General features: G+C 45.2%; 1 protein-coding gene across 1 annotated transcript in view; it reads left to right on the top strand.

Annotated features, from left to right (window-relative positions):
• Positions 1 to 9,634: 9,634 nt before the first annotated feature.
• The window catches only part of ESD (esterase D), a 90,304-nt gene continuing 89,680 nt past the window's right edge, over positions 9,635 to 10,258 (top strand). The window contains exon 1 of the mRNA XM_053708013.1: positions 9,635 to 9,662. The gene's annotated coding sequence lies outside the window, so the exon portion shown is untranslated. The remainder of the gene's footprint in view (positions 9,663 to 10,258) is intronic.

The following is a 10,258-nucleotide window of genomic DNA, read 5'->3' as shown; positions in this document are numbered from 1 at the left end:
TTGGAATTCCTTTTAGTTAAACAATAGTTGGGGTGAGGTTTTCAAGGAAAATACTTGTGTACACACAAAGGAAACTAGTCCTTGCAATTAATGGTGTTTGTGAAACATCTTGTAGTAGGAGAAGCCCAATTACTTTATTTTATACACCAATAATATGTGTATCCATATTGATGTCTGTATGCTTATCATTTTATGGCCAGATTACAATATCTGCAGAATGCTGACCTGTGCAAGATAATGTATTTGCTGCAGATTCGACCTTACCAGTTTCATCCCAAAGTTAAAAACAACCTGTTTTGCTTTCAATGTTATTGTGCCCTCATGCCTCCTGCTTCCTCTGCCAGTGTTACTTGGATCACATTTACTTGGTAGACACGTTAAAGGGACAGTAAATTTATAATTAGACATTCATGATTTAGACAGAGCATACAATTTTAAAAAACTTTCCAATTAACTTCTATTATTGAATTTGCTTTCTTCTCTTGTTATCCTTTGTTAAAAGGTTTATGTAGGTAAGCTCAGGAGCAGCAAAGAACCTAGGTTCTAGCTGCTGATTGGTGGCTGTATATATATACTGATTGTCATTGGCTCACCTATGTGTTCAGTTAGAAGTGCATTGCTGCTCCTTCAACAAACAATACTAAGGGAATTAAACAAATTTGATAACAGAAGGAAACTGGGAAGTTGTTTAAAATGGTATGTTCTACCTAAATCATGAAAGAAAATTTTTGGGTTTCATATCCCATTAATGGTAAAATAAAATGAAACTTAGACCCCCCTTGTGACCATAATTTTACTTTAAATCGCATAATTGTTTCTTACTGCAGAGTGAGTACACACAAACCTTATCAAGGTGATGATATCAGATGTCTACATTACAGAGCCTTACACGACCCGAGAATCAGGGAGCAACATCTCCTAAAATTTTACTAAGGATCTTAGCTTTATAGATTATTCATCATTATCTAAATAAAAATGCCCCTTCATGCGTTCTAAAAAGTGTGTGTCTGCCATGTAAAAATGTAAACAAGGATGTTCATCTTCAGGCCCAAAGGCAACCATTCAGCCCTTCATTGGTTATAAGTTGCTTTCATTAACCAGAGTGTATAGACAATATAAATACAGTGTGAGTAAGTGTGAGTGTGTGTATAAAACAATAATAATTGTGAGGGGGTAGAAGTCTTGGAGAGTTCCCACACTTTTTTGTAGGACTTGACCCCTGTATTCAGTGCTGCTAAAAATATACAAGAAAGACTAACATGAAAAAACTTTATCTACTTGATTATAGCAGTAAAGAACTAGGGGCATATTTATTAAAGGCCTGTCCGACATGATCCGATCAGCGGATCATGTCCAACAGACCACCCTGAATGCGGAGAGCAATACGCTCTCCGCATTCAGCATTGCACCAGCAGCTCTTGTGCAACGCTGCCCCCTGCAGATTCGAGGCCAATCGGCCGCCAGCAGGGGGTTGTCAATCAACCTGATCGTACTCGATTGGGTTGATTTGTGGCAATGTCTGTCCGCCTCCTCAGAGCAGACAGACAGGTTATGGAGCAGCGGTCTTCAGACCGCTGCTCCATAACTTGTGTTTCTGACGAGTCTGAAGGCTCGCCAGAAACACGGGGCTTCAAGCTCCATCCGGAGCTTGATAGATAGGCCCCCTAGTCTTAGAGCAATGAATAGTGCAACACACTACTTATAGGCTAGCAGCATTTCTTCTGTCATGCCTGTGCACATTCTAGTATCCGTGCAATTTACAGTCATTCAGACTACAGCAGCTACTAAATCCCTCCTCTGCATCCATCCCTTTATTTTATTACAGTGGAGTATAAAAAATCCTGAGTATATATAATTTATGTTAGAAGATTATTTAATCAATTAAACCGTTGCTTTGCAAAGTGAATGCATAACTAAGCAGTCATGATCAGCTACAAATGAGTTAAAATGTATATGATTTAATTTAATGACTACTGCATAACTTTAGTAAAGGGTTACTAAACCCAAATTTTTTCTTAAGGGCTGATGCCCTACCTTGCTAGTATCATCCCTTAACTTAACTTTAACATATATAAACCTTAAATGAAACACAACACACAAAGCAGGGTTAAAGACCATAACATGGTCACATTTATTTAACAGATTTAAATAAATTACTCAACTTCAATGAAGTCATAAACATATTGAACCAGTGGCGGCATTCGAGGCCTAGCAAAATCAAGCCCCATACAGCCAGAGGTCAGGCCACGTGTTCTTGGAATTTTTGAAGTGTAGGGGGAGCCTGAAAACTGGCTCCGCCACATTCTTTCATAAGTAACAGATATCCCAAGGGATCTTAAGCCAGCAGACCCGCGGGGCGGGGTACCCCCCAGGGCAGAACCTGGGAATGTCACCCACGCCCATTAGCCCAACTGTCACCTTTGCAGACTCTGAACCCCATTTTTTTGTGGCTGTAACCTCCTGCCACAAGAGACAGACTTTACTTCCTAAAGGCGGCCTCTTGTCGCCACCAGTTCACATATGGGTAACTAAACCACTTTTGAGGTCCGCCAAGAAGATCTGCTCATGGCGGACCACAAAACCCCCAGCGGCCATGATAGCTCTACCCAGCTCTCTATTAACTTTCTTTCTAACTCTATAAGCTGTTTTGGGCGTTGGGAAGTGCCTCCATCTCAGTCGTGGGATTATGTTGGACCAGCCCAACCTCACCCCGGGGAAAGTTGTACAAATCCATCTGACATCAGACCTCATTACATTAATCAGGTCCAATGCCGATGCCATTCCTAAGTCATTCCCACCCATGTGGAGGATAATGTGGGGCTGTACCCACCTGCGCTTTTCATCTTGAAGTAGGGGAGGCAAACCATTCCACTGTAAACGCCTTCGTCCTAACCATCTTACAGAAGCTCTTGTGATCAGAATACCCAACTGCTGCCCCTCCTGGGTGGATAATGCTTTCAAGGCCGCCCAATGGACATAAGAGTGGCCAACAATCCAAACCCTCTTGGGGCCTCTGATAGAACCTAAAATAGATTGCAACAATCGTTAATTACAGCGTGTGACCATACACCAGCCCACGAAACCTCAGTGTTATGCTCCTCCCCCCATGCCCTCAATCACTTGTAGGGGGGCGTACATACAATTTATCTTTGAGATCTCCATCTCCCTAAAGTCCTTATAGATTCTGCCTGCCATCCTAGAGCTGCTGCACTGGTGACCGCCCCAATTCTGAACGAATGGGGTGTAATTTTACACTCACTAAGATTTGCCGCGACCACTATCTTACGCAACACTGCCGCAAATTGAAATCGCAAAAAGTTTGAACCGTCCTCATGTACTAAGAACTGTTCACCCGAATGCGTGCACATGTCCATAAAAATTCGGGCAATGCGAAACAGGCATATACCTGAATCCGACGCGGGAAGAGACAACCAGGCACTCTTTGATTCCTGGTTTGTTTTGGACCTAGGGATAAAGAGCAGAACGCTGTTCTTGGACCATCTGACATGACCAGCCTGTATCCCTTTCCCCACTGCGTTCTTTGATGGTGCCACCAGCTCTCCTGACTGGAGCGCACCATAAAAAGCAAACGCAAATGCGCAACTTAACAGAGCCTGTTTGCAATCACCGGCACATACCAATTTTGCTGCCTCTACTAGCTGCCCTAGCCTACGCAAAGTGACAGGTTTGTGAGCATCAGGAGCTTTATGTTCCTATCAGGATCTGCCTAACTAGGAACCCTTTCGTTACATTGGGATATTCCAGCAAGTTGCTAAAAAAAGGATATCGCTGCCAGTTTGCTTGATATCGCCCCTTTTTTGATCCTTTGATCTTTCAGCCTAACCAGCCATTCTAAAAACACTCCCTTATTACCCTCAGATGCCTGAACCCTCTCGATCAGTGCAGAATCTGTTACACTACAGCCAGTGTTGATTGTATGTTTGCCATGTCGCTGTGGCTAGCCATGCGCGGACTAGCTGCTGAATTGAAGACCATGCCCGCCAACTGCCAAAGAGAAGGGGGACAAGGTAACACGTTTGCCCGTGCTTGGGGAACCAGCCTACAAAACATATCCCATTGAAATCTGGATAATGCATCCGTGAGGGTGTTATTCACCCCAGGGACATGCCTGGCCTGGAATTGTATGTTAAATTGCAAACACCTCAGCACCAGATGCCTGAGGTACCTGACCACTACAGGGGACGAGGTGGATAGCCGATTAATGGAGAATACTATACTGGCATTGTCTATCCAAAAATCTATGTGGCAGTCCCTAAGCCCTGAGCTCAACAGTTCCATGGCTACGACTATGGGAAACAGTTCAAGCAATGTCAGGTTTTTGGTCAACAGGGCTTGTACCCAGGGTACCAGCCAAGCTTCCACACTTCATTCCCCATCCAGATAAGCCCCATAACCCGATGACCCTGCCGCATCTATAAAAAGATGAAGCATCTGACTCGATGTCTGTGGGGAACGCCAGAGTAAAATGCCATTGAATGCACTATGGAAGATCTCCCAAACCCTCAGGTCATCCGCATGTCCTCGGAAACTTTGACTGTCCTGACTGTCCGCTTACCAGCCCGGCCTGCAATCAGGGCTTCTAGTCTCATGTTGAACACCCTACCCATCAGGATAACTTTGCAAGCAAAATTAAGGAGCCAAAGAACTGTCTGAAGCTCCTTAATGGTGATTACCTTTGCTGCCGCAATTTTCCTTACTTCTAGAAGCATTCTCTGAACTTTTTCCTCGGGTAGCCGACAGTGACTTTCAGCAGTGTCGATTTCTATCCCCAGAAATGTCAGCCTTGTCCATTTTGCGGCTGTGACTACTGCCCAGTGTATGAAGGAGCTGAAAGTCTCGAAATATGCGCAGGACACGGAGCACCCCATAGGTGGACATTTGGCCACATAAAAATACCGCTCAAATTTACAACCCATCAGTCGTAAAAACTCTGGGTGAATCGACAACAGCCTGAACGCTGATTCAATATCCAATTTGGCTAGTAGCACCCTTGGTCCTGCTGCTATGACCAAGCTTATATCTGGAACGATCGCGTTGTTCACCGACCTGCCTTTTGGAAAGGACAGGTGCTGAATCAGGCAGAATTTCCCAGTTTCCTTCTTACGGACCACCCCCTGTGGGGAAATCACCAGCGAAGGAAGCGGTGGTTCTTTAAATGGGCCAGTAAAGCGACCCAAGGATAGCTCCTTTTGCAATTTTAACTTAACTTCCCCTGGCTACTCATATGCAGACTGCGGGTTCCTATGTGTTGGGGAACCAAAAACAACCCCTTGCGTCAGAATCCGGAACCCATCCCTGATCCCTTCTAGCAATATCTTAGCGGCCTCTCCATCCGGATAGGCCGCCAACCATGGTTTAATTGTGACTAGTCTCAGGGGTGTTGGGGCCCTTGAGATTAGATCCCCCCTTTTGGAAACCTCTCCCAGCTACTCCCTCTCTCCTTTTGGGGCAGTCTGTGCCTTGGTGCGGCCCTCCGCAATACATGCATGAGTGACAAACGGAGCAGGAAGCTCCTTTGTCACATTGCTTCTCATTGAATCTCTTTGGTTTAAGGTGTGCGTACAAGGAATGAATCTTGCAGGGGTATGAGTCTCCCTGCACCACTACCTTCCTAGCGCTGACCACGGTTTCCGCCCTAGACTGGCTACCCCCACCTGGGGTTACTGCAGGCTTTTGTGCTGTGGGGGAAGACAAAATGCTCTGCGTAGTGTGAAGTACTTGTCTAGCCCCAGCACCTGCTTCCCTGTTCTGATTACGATTGGCCACTCGGAAATTCAGCATGCGGAACATGCGCCTATCTCCTTTGCTAGTGAGCCCTAACCTCCTTCCCCCATCAGAATCTGAACTAGATTCCCCTGTAAATGTGTGTGTGAGGTGTGAGGAGAAGCGCTCACCAGCCAAAGCAGTTGATGTCCCTTCGCCTGCCGATGTGGACTGTGCTGCTGATGCATCATCCCTGGTAGCAGTCCTCTGAAGGTCAGTACGAGGATCCGACGAAGGTAATACTCTTGCATCCGATGTCTGCATGGTAGCCTGTGTGGGAGACATAAAGGAGAGGGGAGTATCCAGGCCGGTGGAATTATGCCACTGCCCGCCATGGCAGAGCGGAGTCAACGTGCCTGGACCCTGTCCTATCTCCATAACATCTCTCTCATACTGCCCAGTGGTCTCGCCGCAACTTTCATTCAACCCCTCATTCATGCCCAGGCTTGTATTGAGCTCTTTCTGGCCAGCCTGGCCGGAGTTGCTGGCATTAGCGAAATGTGTGCTATGGCTCTTTAATGCTCCCTTAGGCCCAGATGCGTTATTAGGTGCCCTGCGTCAACTCGGGTATGGCCTGGCCCTGTGCCCAACTGCTGCTCCCTTTCTAGCTGCCACCTTTGCCTCACCACTAGCCATCAGTCGTGTGGATGATATACTCCTGTCTCCTCTGGTACCCCTATACAATGTGGCTGCCCCATGTCCCCTTTTTAGCATGAATGCCCCTGATAAGGCCTGTGCAGAGCGTTGCGCAGCAGAACTACCATGCCCGGAAACTTCCCACTCACCTGCAGCTAGCACCCTAATACTACCGGTCAACCGTCACTGTCGGCCAGCGCTCCGTGCACTCCCGACCTGCCCGCGCCACTTCCGGAATGACGTCACGTTGGGGGCGGGCCGGAAGCACCAGACCAGAAGCGGGAGTGCCCGATGACGCTATGTAGCCTAAGGTGTTAGTGGGCAGTAGACTGGGGCCTGTAATGGCAATAGAGTGCACCTGCCCTTCCCCCAATGCCGCAACGCCCGTGGCTGGACCAAACCCAAAGGGCACAGCGACAACCGAAGGCGTAACTGCCTGTGGGATCACTGCGGCGGACAGGGCTCTGAAGAGGCCTACCACCGCAGCGGCAGCCTCCTGGGAGAGGCCGGATGAAGTTAGGGCCCCAACCCCGGCCTCTAAGGCCTGCTCCAAGTTTTGAGGCCCTGGACCTGGGATAACATTAGTCCCTCCCCCTACCACCGGCTCGGCAGTTTGTTCTGGGGCCCTAATTGGGGGAGACTCTTGAGGCAACTGGCCAGACTGGGAGGAGGGAGAGGGAAGGGGGCATGATACAGGCCTGAAGGCTTTTGGTGTTTGTGCAATTAAGTCCTCCTGTGTGCCCACCACCACCAGATCCCTGTAACGTTTAGAGACAGATGAAATCCGCTTGGTACGCCTCATGATGATTCAAAGAACTGGACTTGGTCCTGAAATCTTCCACTGCTGTAAAAATCCCAGGAGAAAGAGGCTGAATACCTCAGAACCAAGGCTTATAACCGGTGAGTAAGGACCAACCCCTTTAACTGCAACAAAGTTGCCATAACCTACTCTTACAGGGATTTTTACTACCACTAGATGGCACAGGCCCTTAATTTTGTTCTCTTGGTATCTTTATTTGAAAAAGCAGGAATGAAAGCTTTGGAGCCGGCCGATTTTATGTTCAGCACCTAAGTTGCGCTTGCTGATTGGATGGCTAAATGTAGCCACCAATCAGCAAGCGCTACCCAGCGTCCTGAACCAAAAATAGGCAGGTCCCAAAGCTTTCATTCCTGCATTTTCAAATAAAGATAACAAGAGAATGGAGAAAAATGTATAACAGGAGTAATTATAAAGTTGCTTGCTCTATCTGAGTCATGAAAGAAAAATAAATTGAGTTGAGTATCCCTTTAAGGGACCTTTAAAAAGGCACTGTGTACTTCCAATGCGGCTTCTTTGGGTTTTTTTGCTCTGCCTGTCCTGCAGGCACTTAGGGGGTTGATTTATCAAAGGCTTCGCAAGCCTTTCGACCCCCTTCGACTGCAGGTTCTCACAAGAGAACCTGCAGTCTGTATTTAACAAGCTGCTTTCCTAACCTATCGCCACCTCTTAGGTGGCGAATTTCAATCTCCCCGGTTTTGTCCAACCGTGGAGATTGACAGCTGTGCGCGGGCAGGGGGGCGGGATTGCACGCGAGCTGCAGTGAACAAGGGCGCGTATGTGCACCCCTGTCTGCCACAGCTTGATAAAAACGACCCCTCAGGAGCAAGCAGATGACTGTCTCACTGTAATGTATTTTCTATTCATGATAGATCCTGCTCTCTATCCAACAATTCACTCTTGTAAGAGTATTTTAAAAAGGGGGAAATAACTTGCTTAGCTCATGTGAACTCATTGTATTATAAAGTAGTGTTTAATTTTAATAACTGAAAAAATAATAAAAAAAGAAATACTAATGCTAAAAAAATACTATTAAAAAATAGCAAATTGCATCACACACATTACTGCTGGAAATTTCATCCAGATACCGTGAGTATTATACTTTTTTAAGGGGGGAAGCGGGGGCTTCAGATTTCTGTGCTTACAGGCTCCTGAAATGTAAATCCGACCATGACTGTCGCTATAAAGTTCAGGCTAGACCATGACTGTCACTATAAAGGCTCAGAAATTGGCTAGATAATAAAATCTTAAAAAAACAAACACATTCCTGAAAGCATCTAAAATGAATAGACGAGGACTGTTTGGCCTCGCAATGCTTTGCTTTCACAAACATAAACTTTCTTAACATTTTATGTCACCACATGAGTGAACAGAAATTCATAGGTAAGCTAAAACGGCCGCCCGTGAGATGATTTCTGAGTGTTTTGCCCCTCCCGTCCTGCAGGGGGAAGTGTAACATTAATCCTCTGTTTTAAATGTCAGCAACTGTATGCACTGAATTCTGTGCTCCTTGGTGTAGAAGTGCGGGCTTGTGTGGCTGCAGGTGAGCGCAATGCTGTGCAGAGAACTGTGGGGAGAAGAGAGAGCTCAGTATGTGACAGGGAGATTAAAATTATTATTTTTTGGGAGGGGTCAGCTAAAGCTCTTTGTACAGTGTAATTACTCTCTCTTTTGTATAAGGACGAACTTAAGTTTTTTTCTGAAGAAATGTGAATACTCAGTAACAAAGATACAAAATAGGCAGGTGAAAGCACACAGCCCTGCCTGCCTCTGTTCTCCGGGAACACTTCTCCCTGAACTGGTGGTTACCACGGTAATAAATTAGCTCATAAAGACACGGAGCTAAAAATGTAACTCTTCACACGCTGCACTGTGAAACCTGATACTGGCTGATATCCTTTCATAAAGCAGTGTCTGAGGAGTTATGTTTAGTATGAGCTAGTTAAAGCTGCAGTTTCTAAACTGTGCACATTGTACAGAGCACGGCATGTCAGCTAGTAATAGACTGTTAGCAGCTAGATAGGGAAACCCCCTAGCTATTGCTGTGTATTACCTACATATTCATGAGCTGTTAAATCACTGCAAGTTTTCTTAATTTAAGAGCTTTAGCTGCAAAATGTGAAATCCATGTATACTGTAACGTTTACCTACATGCAATGCTTTATTTAAAAAAGGGCACTGTTACCTCTGTATGCAATAAGTGCATATAATAGCTATTACACCTAAAATCATATTGAAAAGCTGAGAGATTTGTCGTTTTTAAACATGTCTAGAATTCAGCCTGTAGTAGAATGTGACAGACAGCTGTAGCCTACTTTAGTGCTCACTTTCATTCCCCCTCTCACCTTTGTGTGTGCATTTGCAGTGGGGACAGGGAGGAGACAGGCAGCAAGACTAAACTGTTACAGAGGAGAAAGCAAGTAAAGTAAGAATTTTAAACAACTTTCCAGTTTACTTTTATTATTTTGTTTAGTTCTCTTAGTATCTTTTTTTTAAAGAGTAATCCTAAGTGAGCTCAGGAGCGTTCACATGTCTAAATAGCCACCTGGCAGCTGTGTTTGCAAGAAGGTTTATAGCAATGTTATACATACAAAAACTCCTGCCATAGAGTGCTACAGATAGTCAATGGCAGCAGCGTTTGCTACTATGTATAACAAGTATTTTTTCCATGTGTAGCACTTTTGCTTTTTAATGCAATCCTATAAAACATTATTATAGTTTTTATCTGGTAATTCACTTGCCAGGGCATCACAGTGTTAACACGTATAGTTTTAAGTATTGCTTACATTTTATCCATGCACACTATAGATAAGAAATTTTTCATCTGGAAGTCTAATCTGACAAAGCATTTTGATCAGTGGCGTATTTAGATTTTGTGCTGCCCTAGGCACTCAAAATTATGCTCCCCCCCCCCCAACGAAGGCAGGCGGCAGATTGAAAACGTCATGTGACCTCGGCAAAAAGCCAAAAGGGTCAAAATATATATATATATATATATATATATATATATATATATATATA

The sequence above is a fragment of the Bombina bombina genome, chromosome 3 (assembly GCF_027579735.1).
Source record: "Bombina bombina isolate aBomBom1 chromosome 3, aBomBom1.pri, whole genome shotgun sequence".
NCBI classification, from domain to species: Eukaryota; Metazoa; Chordata; class Amphibia; order Anura; family Bombinatoridae; genus Bombina; species Bombina bombina.
This window is presented reverse-complemented; position numbering and strand designations above follow the sequence as displayed.